The following is a 10,491-nucleotide window of genomic DNA, read 5'->3' as shown; positions in this document are numbered from 1 at the left end:
TAAACATATACACGGTCGATACATGGCTGGTTGAGGCTGGTTGAGGTACGGAACTGGCAGGGATAGAAGAGTGAAAGTGTTAGTCGCTCAGTCACGTCTGACCCTTTGCAACCCCGTGGACTGTAGCCTGCCAGGCTCCTCTGTCCATGGGATTCTCCAGGCAAGAATACTGGAGTGGGTAACCTATCCCTTCTCCAGGAGATCTTCCTGACCCAGGAATGGAAGTGGGGTCTCCTGCATTGCAGGCAGATTCCTTACCATCTGAGCCACCAGGGAAGCCCAGGACCCATCATATTTGGAGATTCAGGGACAGTGCCACAAGCAGTGGGAAGTGCAGGGCGTGGAAGCCACACAGATGGAATCCCAGTTCCATCACTTTATGATATGAGACTTTGGACAGGTTATGTAACTTCCCCAAGTAGAATCATGATGCTGACCTCATTCATTCCTTGTGAGGTTCCCTTTCTCTTTATAATGACTGTATTAGAGAGGTAGTATCATGAACAGCTAATGGTTGGGCGTTAAAAGCTCACATAAGAAACCCCTCTACATCACAAAGGAAATAAAGGATAATTTCAGATCAAAACAGTATTGCCTGAGGCATTCCAACAGGCAGCTCTAGAAATGCTGCTGGCCTGTGCGCTCCACGGAGGTACCTGGTGGGAGATCAGCCTTGGATACTTAGACCAGCCTGGCTGAGGGCATAGAGGTTGTCTCTCTTCATGTCTGTTTCTGACCCTGAATAAGATAAGTAGTTATGCACCCTGACAGCCCGTACAGATTTAAAAATCTTTTTAAAGATTTTTAAAAAATCTTTATGTACATATTTTGCATAAGATAGGTGGGAAAAAATATTTTACAAAGAATGTAGTATGCATTCACAATTAAAAACACAAAATAAGAAAAATCAGAAAAACCTGGACAAGTTAGAAATAGTAGGGAGCTTCTTATTCTGATTTTAAAAAAAGTCTTAAAAGCTACGGTGAGCATGACATTGCATTGAGGAACTTCAGGAAAGATTTCACGATGCTTTTGTTTCTTTTGTTCATTATCACATGGGATATTCTAGCTACTTAAGACAAGAAAAAATGGGAGTGTAAAATCAGGAAAGAACAAACAAAATTGCCCATATTTGCAGATGATATGATTATCAATGTCAAAATGGAGAATCTGTAAACTTAGTAAGAAGTTTGATAGATACAAGATCTGTGTACAAAAATCAATAATGTTCCTATAGATTAACCCAAACCAAGTAGAAAAAGTTTGTTGTTGTTGTTGTTTTAAAAGAACATTTACACCAGCAACAAAAATAAAAAAGGACATTAGGAAAAAAATTGACAAAAATAAGCAAGACCATAATGGACAATATTATTTTAAAAAACCCTGTTGAAGGGCTTCCCTGGTGGCTCAGTGGTACAGAATCCACCTGTCAAAGCAGGAGACATGGGTCCATCCCTGATCTGAGAAGATCCCACCTGCCAAGGAGCGACTAAGCCCACGCACCACAACTGTTGAGCCTGTGGTCTGGAGCCCAGGAATCGGAACTACTGAGCCCATGAGCCACAACTGCTGAAGCCCGCATGCCCTGGAGCCTGTGCTCTGCAAGTAGAGAGCGTCCCCCACTCTTTACAACCGGAGGAAAGCCCACGCAACAAGGAAGACTCAGCTAAAAATGCAAAACCCCAAATTTAGACCTTTTAGGAAGAAAAGAACAAACCTTTAAATAGAAGTTGATTACATTAAAATTAAAACCTTCTTAATAATATACACTGAATTAAAAGGCATAATGTGAGATGATTATAACAGTCATCTGCATAATTAGTCAGGAATTAATATCCAAAATATGTAAAGAATTTCTACAAATAAGTAAGTAAAAGGTTAAGCCATAGAAAAAGGGGTACAGAATGGGAGCAGGGAGAAATCAGAGGCAGGAAAACTGAATGGACAGTAAGCATAAAAGATGGTCAGACTCACCAGTACAAGGCTTCCCTCATAGCTCAGTCGGTACAGAACCTGCCTGCAGTGCAGGAGACCCAGGTTCGATTCCTAGGTTGGGAAGATCCCCTGGAGAAGGAAATGGCAATCCACTCCAGTACCCTTGCCTGGAGAATCCCATGGACAGAGGAGCCTGGCAGGCTACAGTTCTTGGGGTCACAAGAGTTGGACACGACTTAACGACTAAACCACCAAACTCACCAGTAGTCAGGGAAATGCAAATTAATAACACAGTGAGGTATAATCCCACACATCTCAAATTTTGAATTTAAAATCTGGCAAAAATTAAAATCCCAAAACACCAAGAGCTGCCAAAAAAAAAGAAAATGTGGAGATTTTCATACAATGCTGCTGGGAATGAAAATTGGTAAAGTCACTTTGGAGAGTAAGTGGCAGTTTCTACTACAAATCAGCAATTCTGCATTTATAGGTACACTCCAGAAAAAGTCCATCTGTAGACTGATTCCAGAGGAAATCCAGCATATGTACATGAGGAAATATATTTGTGTAACATTCCTCGTGAGAGTTAAAAACTGAAGCTAATCAAATGTGTATCATTTAGGAAATGGATGAACAAAGTATTTCGTACGTATAATATAGAATTAGTCTATAGCCATTAAATCAATGAGTTAGCTAAATCTGGATATCTTATTGCTGAGTCAGAAAAGTTGCAGTCAAGTAGTATGCTGTTTATGTAAATGTTTTAAAATAGCACTTTTATAAGAGAGGAGGAGAAATATCGTGTGACTTGCCTTACATGCATAATCTAAAAGGAAATGATACAAATGAATTTATTTACAAAATGGAAACAGACTCACAGACCTAGAGAACTTATGGTTACCAGAGGGGAAGGGGAGGGATAGTTAGAGAGTTTGGGATGGACATGTACACTCTGCTCTATTTAAAGTGGGTAACTCACAAGGACCGTAGTATGCGGCACGGGGAACTCTGCTCAATGTCATGCGGCAGCCTGGATGGGAGAGGGGTTTGGGGGAGAGTGGATACATGTGTGTGTATGGCTGAATTCCTTCTTGTTTACCTGAAACTGTCACAACATTGTTAATCGGCTACACTCCAATTTTTTTTAAAAGTGCAAAATAACAAAGAGAGAATGTGTGAAATAGTAGGGTTAGGGTTAGGGAGGCCTGCAGTCCATGGGGTCGCAAAGAGTCAGACACGACTGAGCAACTGAACTGAATAACATAAGTACCAGAATTATAAAATTATACATGGGAAAGTCATGTAGGAGATCATAAAAGCAGTCTTCCCTGGGAAGGAAAGGTGAGAAGTTTGGACCGAGCTGAAGTCAAAAGGAGGCTTCACCTCTGTAAAGGTTTCTTTAAGAAAAATAGAATGAAAAAGAGAGACCTGGAAGCAGTAGTACAAATATTATTAACATTTGTTAGATTTAACCTTGCTTGGATCTTGGTAATTCAATTTTGTGCTGTATTTATATGTTTAAAATCCTTCTGGAAGCAAGAGCCATCAGCGCCCTTCAGGTTTGCCCAAAGGAGCAATGTGGAAATGAGTCCTTGCTTTCGGGGCGCGTCCCTGCTCACAGGGAGCTGTTATGCACTGTTATGCACGGGACGGGTGCCTGTGCCCACATGTGTACAGGCTTGTATTGGTTGATCAGCTGGTGTTGCCTTGGCAATTGGGATGCCCTGTCGTCTGCTGAATTGAGGGTAGGTGAATGACTTTGCATATCAGCTGTTTATTTCCTTCTGAGGGATTCGGTCTAAAGCAAGCGTGATCAGCCTGTCTTTGTCCTTGAGCCTTCTAAATATGCAGGGCTTCCCTGGTGGCTCAAATGGTAAAGAATCCACCTACAGTGCAAGAGACCCGGCTTCAATCCCTGGGTCGGGAAGATTCCCTGGAGAAGGGAATGGCTACCCACTCCAGTATTTTTGCCTGGGAAATTCCACGGACAGAGAACCTGGCAGGCTACAATCCGTGGAGTCACAAAGTGTCGGACACAACTGACCAAGCAACGACAACAACGTGCTTTAGAGACTACAGGAGTGAGATGCTGTATTTGCATTGTAGACCCTTTTCCCAACACTGGGGGCGCCACAGGGAGAGGAGGGGTTTGGGACTCGACACCGGCAAACGTCATAGGATACTGCCTAGCTAGTGCTGTAGGGTAGATTCCTGCCTCCGGTCGCTGTGGTCCATGAGAACCTCCTGGCTTGACTTGCTCCTCGTCCAGCGTGGACTTCCGCGGGGAGATACCAGTACTTGCTGCTCCGCCTCCTGGGCCCACTGGCCTGCTGTGTGCCCCAGTTCTTCCTGCCTGTCCTTGTAGTGGTTGAGCCCCGTGCTAGGATCTGGAGGACAGAAACTGTTGTGAGAAGGATTGAATGAATGCTGGTTAGGCTCTTGATCTCAGGTAAACCTCCAGGGAAACTTCTTAGTGAGTTCAAGGCTGCGTTAAGTGCCACTAAATAAACCTGTGTACTTTAAAATATATATATATTTATTTTTAATTGGAGGATAATTGCTTTACAATCTTGTGTTGGTTTCTGCCACACATCAACATGAATCAGTCACAGGTATACACATTTCCCCTCCCTCTTGAACCTTTCTCCCACGTCCCACCCCATCCTGCCCCTCTAGGTTGTCACAGAGCACTGAGCTGGGCTCCCTGTGTGAGCAGCAACTTCCCACTGGCTATCTGTTTTACACGTGGTGATGTATACATTTCAATGCTGCCCTCTCAGTTTGTCCCATCCTCTCCTTCCCCTGCTATGTTCACAATCTGTTTTCTATGTCTTCCTTTCTGTTCCTGCCCTGCAAATAGGTTCATCGGTATCATTTTTCTAGATTATATATATATATATATGCATTAATATACGATATTTGTTTTTATTTGTGTAATTTTTATCGATACAGAAGGGTTCAAATTCTTAGATTGTAAAAGCTGGTCATGTGAAGGATTTCTGGCTAACCTGACCATCCTTCCAACCAATGGTTATCGAGTTCTTTCTATCTGCCTTTAAAAATGGGAAGGCCTGAGTCCAGGGTGGTGCATGAATCCTTTTCTGTTAGCCAGGTTGGCACTTCGCCCCACCCCGAGAGGCACTCAGTCAGTATAGCCCCTCTCTCCTGCTTATAAGGGTCATCAGAGTGTCCCCTTTTCCAGCCACACTTCTGAGACCATCCCACAGCACCTTTGGGTAATTGATGAGTCCGTATTGAGCCCTTAGCTGCTAGGACTTGGAATCTTAAGCCACTGAGGACATGGAGATTCTTAACCCGTGGGGTAGACCTGGGGTTTTCCCATCAGTATTAACCCAGATGCACATTCACAGGGAAAGAAGGTACTGCCCTGTCACCACTGCAGGTGTTAACTGTCCCTGATAATTGGCAGGCGGTATCCAGACCTCAGTCCTGGTGCAAGACACCAGGAGTCGAGAGGCTGTCCAGTGCACGCTATCCAGTGTCACTCTGCAAAGGCATGTGAACAAAGCGCTTGCTCACTGTCTGGACAGAGGGATGCATTTTATGTGTCTGGTAACAGGTCTTAAAATTCTTTAAAGTCAAGTATCGGGAGCAGCATAGCATGAACATATTTAATTCCTTTTCTCTTTTTATTAAGGAAAACCACTATTAACATGGAACTTGGGTCTCTTAGTCCCTATCTGACATTCTGAGAGTTTTCCTTCTTCCTGGTTATAGCCTTTGAAACAATCTTATGTGCTTGACGCACACTTGGTAAATGAACAGCTGCATAGAATAGCTACTCCCAGAAATTGATAATAGCAATTGTCTCTCTGGAAGGGTTGGGACTGGGCAGGAGACTCGGGTTTTTTTATTGAATATCTTGCTTGCATTTGAATTAAAATTTCCCGAAGGTGTACCGTTTTCAATTAAGAACTTGGTTAATTAAAAAGCTCTTTTGTTCTAAGAACACAAGCGGTGCCTATGCTGAGAATATTGCGTGTACTAAATGGAAACTCTGCACCGTCATTTGCACCCCCACCCCCTGTTCTTACACTAACCAGCTTTGCGGTGGAAACAGCTACTTAAGCATCTCGAGTCTCAGTTCTTGAATCTGTAAAGAGGGGGTGGGACACTTGCATATCCTCACAGTGTGTCCTAAAGGTGGGATGAGATATGTTTATCCCTCTTTCTGTGTTTAAATTACACTGGTAGCCTTCCTCCAGATTGCGTGTACCTGGAGAGTGGGAAATGCTTCGTATGTCCCTTTGTATCCTTCCACCCCCACTGCATGTTCTGTTACTTCCTGACGGGAAGGGACCTTGTGTCGCGTTGTTTACTGATGCATCTCTGTGCCTGGAACAGTGCCTGGCGTGGTGTGGGCGTGGCGTCAGTGTTGATCCGGTGAATGCATGAATGTGTGCATGCTCCAGAGGGATTCAACTCATGGTACTTGAGGCTTGAGCACCAATTTGCTGACATAATCTCCACACGTCCTGTCTCGTCTACAGTGTTTAGCATCAATAGATGTCCTTGGCTCCAGAGAAGATACAGTCCTTTCGCTTAGTTTCCATCATCTGGCCCGTCAGACATTAATCTTAAGTGAAGTTGCTCAGTCGTATCTGACTCTTTGCAACTCCATGGACTGTAGCCTACCAGGCTCCTCCGTCCATGGAATTTTCCAGGCAAGAGTACTGGAGTGGGCTGCCATTTCCTTCTCCAGAGGATCTTCCTGACCCAGGGATCAAACCTGGGTCTCCTGCATTGTGGGCAGACGCCTTTCCATCTGAGCCACTAGGAGCCACACTGATCTTGGCATCTGCCAGTACACCTAGCCCTTCTGCCTGCTGGCATTAAACACTGTTGGTCATAGGTTTCCCTCCCATTATTCCTTCAGCAGTTGCTCTGTTATTCTCTCTGCTCTACTGATGAGGAATCCCAGAGCTTGTGGGAAGGGCCAGGGGTTGGTGAGTGAGAGCAAAACCAAGCCCAGTACTGACCAGCAGCGTGAACATGCCAGGCCCCCTGGGATTCACAGAGACAGGGCCAGAGGGTGGCACCTGGTCAGATCACAGCCCTTGCCAGTTGGCTCTGGTAGAGCAGCGCCGCGGTTGGCCTCTCCTGGCAGTGCCACCCATTAGCATTGCACAGCTGGGCCAGGGACCAGCCAGCTGCACGGTTCCTGTGAGAGTCATGTTCTCACCTGCTCCACAGCTGGGGCTGTCAGCCTCCATCTCAGATTCCTGATGATTGTCCATAGTAACTGAAATGTGCTGGACGGGCAAGTGCATTGCTGTGTGGTACCTGGGCTGCCTCGGCCACTTCACGTAAATGCAGATTCCTCGATCCTTCTGGGAGAAGCCCTAGGGGAGCAGGGTAGAGAGGCTTGGGAAGCAACAGATGTAACAAGCTCCAGTGGATTCTGATTCATGGGAGAGGTTGAAAGTTATTCTGGAGTAGAAGAGAGTCTGGCGTTCAGAGCTGGTCCGACCTGAGTGTAAGTCGAAACTCTGCCACCGCCAACTGGGTGGCTCCGGGCATGCAACTCTGCTGGCACCTCTGTGTCTTCCTCCACATGAGAGGGATGGTGATGTTGGTGTCTGTCTCACAGAACTTCTAGGATTAAGTGAGTGAGGGTGTGTGAGGTGGCATCCATGTATCTGCCCCGCAACAAGCACTTACGAGTGTTAGTTGGTGATGCAGTGCTGATGTGCTGATACTGACCACCCTGGGGGCAGAGTTTCTGTAACTCTGCTCCAGCACAGAGAAGATGCCTGAGCGGGGATGAACTCTGGATGAATTGTGGGCCACTTTCTGACAACCTGAACACTAAAGACTAGAGACATCAGCTCCCTGGATTAGCTGTCACTGTTGTCTGGTGCCACAAACTCCCCAAAGCGATTTTCAGGGAAGCCTTGACTGTAGCAGAGGATGGATGCTTTTGATTTGGAGGGGAAAAAAAGACTTTTTATGTGGGCCATTTTTTTAAAAAGTCTTTACTGAATTTGTTACATTATTGCTTCTGTTCTATGTTTTGACTTTTTTCTGCCATGAGGCATATGGGATGCTAGCTCCCTGGCTAGGGATCAAACCTGCAACCCCTGCATTGGAAGGCGAAGTCTTAACCACTGGACCACCAGGGAAGTCCCTGATTTGGGAATATAAAGCAGATGCAGCTGCAAAAGCATTCACAGGAGCATCCTCTCCTTTGCCTATTAAATGGGTTAGTCCCAGCTGAACCGTGATGATTTTTCTTATGTTAAAACATCTTTGTTTTATTTTGTGCTCTGGGAATACCAGGTTCTAGATGCATCTATGGCTTGCATTTGAGTACTTCCCTAAAACAGTGGTGTCTGGCAATAGGTAAAATACCATGCAAAGTGTGATACGTGGTTCTGAGCCCAGAAATCTCAGAAATTTCTTTATTGACCCCAAGTAAACAGTGATGACTTGATTTGCTACAACTCACTAAGGAGCAGCATGTTGGTGAAAGGCCAAGTTCATGAGATTTGCATTCTATTTATTTTAAATACAGCCTAGTTCAGTAAGTAGCCCAGTTTTCTTCTGGCAATTTGGAGAGCAGTATACAAAACTCCAAAGAGTGATTTGCTCACTTGGGGAAGGGAGCCTCCAAAATGTGATTGGTCTTTGAAAAATTAATAGAAAGCCACCAAGGTCACTCTGCCGGTTGGTCATTTGCATGTTGGTAAAGAATCCACCTGCAGTGCAGGAGACCCAAGTTCCACCCCTGGGTCAGGAAGATCTGGAGAAGGAAATGGCAACCCACTCCAGTATTCTTGCCTGGTGAATCCCATGGACAGAGGAGCCCGGCGGGCTACAGTCCATGGGTTTGCACAGAGTCAGACATGACTGAGTGACTGTAGCACCACCACCACATGGAAATGAACCCATCTGTGTGTGAATGCTCCTGGCTTGGAACTGCCACTGGCCCAGAGCTCAGAGCTTGTGTTTGGCAGTGCAGGAATGACCGTGTGTGGTCAGTTTGGGAGCAGCCAGAAATCGATGGCCCACCTGTCCCTGTCCTGAGCAGGCACATGGCACATCATCGTGACATCCTGCGTGGCTCAGTGTGGGTATGTTTGGACTCGTGGTGGGTCTGGGGTATAGCCCAGAGCCCGGCCTCCAGTTGTCCTCATGTTTCAAGGCAAGCCTGAGAGTGACCTGCATGGAGCAACAAGCATTAGGCTCAAGCACTTGTCTGAGCTTTGGTGCTACCTATCTGGTGCTACCTATTTAAAGGAGGGGCTTTCCAGGTGATGCTGGTATTAAAGAACCCACCCACCAATGCAGGAAACAGAGGAGATGCGGGTTTGGTCCCTGGGTAGGGAAGATCCCCTGCAGGAGGGAATGCTGGTCCACTCCCATATTCTTGCCTGGAGAACTCCATGGACAGAGGAGCCTGGCAGGCTGTAGTTCATAGGGTTGCACAGAGTCGGACATGACTGAAGTGACTTAGTGTGCATGCACGCACACACACTCACATTTAAAGGAATACTCAGAAATGCCAGCTGCCCTGCACCTGGAAATTTGGGGAAGCTCCCGTCCTGTGAAGAGTGGAGTTTGGGTTCAGTCTTGCCCACTGGGGAGCCAGTTACTAACTAGCCCATTTCCAGGCAACCCTGAGGGAGTTCCCAGCCTCAGTCCCTGGATACCCTCTTGTGTCCCTGTCACCCTTGGCTGTTTAAGGGTAGCCTGTCCATGTGGGAGAAGGAATACGAGCCATGGTGATCCAGTGGTTAAAACTCCAAACTTTCAATGCAATGGTCAGGGAACTAAGATCCCACATTCCATGCAGTGCAGCCTGAAAGACAAAACAGATCCGGGTGAATCTGAATTCCACTCCTGCATGTCCTGCAGACAGAGCTGGGGGCTCAGTGAAAGCCTCTCTGAGCCTCAGGGCCTCTAAGTGTCCCCTGAGAAATAAGCTGGTTAATTGACCCTAGTGAAGATTGAAGAAGATGTGCAGCACATGAAGGTTGGTACCGTGGCAACGGAAATGCTCAGTGCATCTTGCTTTGCTGCTGAGTGCTCTGTGGTCTCATGCTTGGGCATGCGATGGGGTAATTTGCTAATGTATTTTTTATAAAGCCTAGAAAGCAACAATGAGAAAATGTTCAATTCAGAGGTTAATTAGGTCTTACGTACTCCTGCCTGTGCTGGACCTGAGGCAGGAGATGGATGGGCTCCAGGCTGAACAGCTAGAGTTTTTCCCATGTAGACAGATGCTCCAAGATGACGAGGAGGAGAAGCTCAGCCTTCCCAGTTAAGAGCTAAAGAGACCTCATGTTTCTCTTTCTCAAAGTCAAGGAGACCTTCCTGACTACACAAGGGCAGAATGGCTCCTTGGCGGTCAAAACGGGAGGGAGCACTACTCTGTAGCAGTTGAAGTCCGCCTACCGGTAGACCCCTTTGCTAGAAACCATCTTGCCCAAGGTATGTGCCCATACAGGGGAGGACTTTGAGATAAACCAAATATGGATTTATCTATATCCATCTTGCCAGGCAAAGCAAGATGACTGGCCAAAGGAAACCCAG

At 46.1% G+C, this 10,491-nt stretch overlaps 1 protein-coding gene across 1 annotated transcript in view; it reads left to right on the top strand.

Annotated features, from left to right (window-relative positions):
• The window catches only part of SLCO3A1 (solute carrier organic anion transporter family, member 3A1), a 301,013-nt gene that overhangs the window by 101,886 nt on the left and 188,636 nt on the right, over positions 1-10,491 (top strand). The window lies entirely within an intron of this gene.

Source organism: Bison bison, unplaced genomic scaffold (genome assembly GCF_000754665.1).
Source record: "Bison bison bison isolate TAMUID 2011002044 unplaced genomic scaffold, Bison_UMD1.0 scf7180017860443, whole genome shotgun sequence".
In the NCBI taxonomy this organism is placed as follows: domain Eukaryota; kingdom Metazoa; phylum Chordata; class Mammalia; order Artiodactyla; family Bovidae; genus Bison; species Bison bison.
The sequence above is the reverse complement of the archived record's forward strand: the minus strand, read 5'-3'. Positions and strand labels throughout refer to the sequence as shown.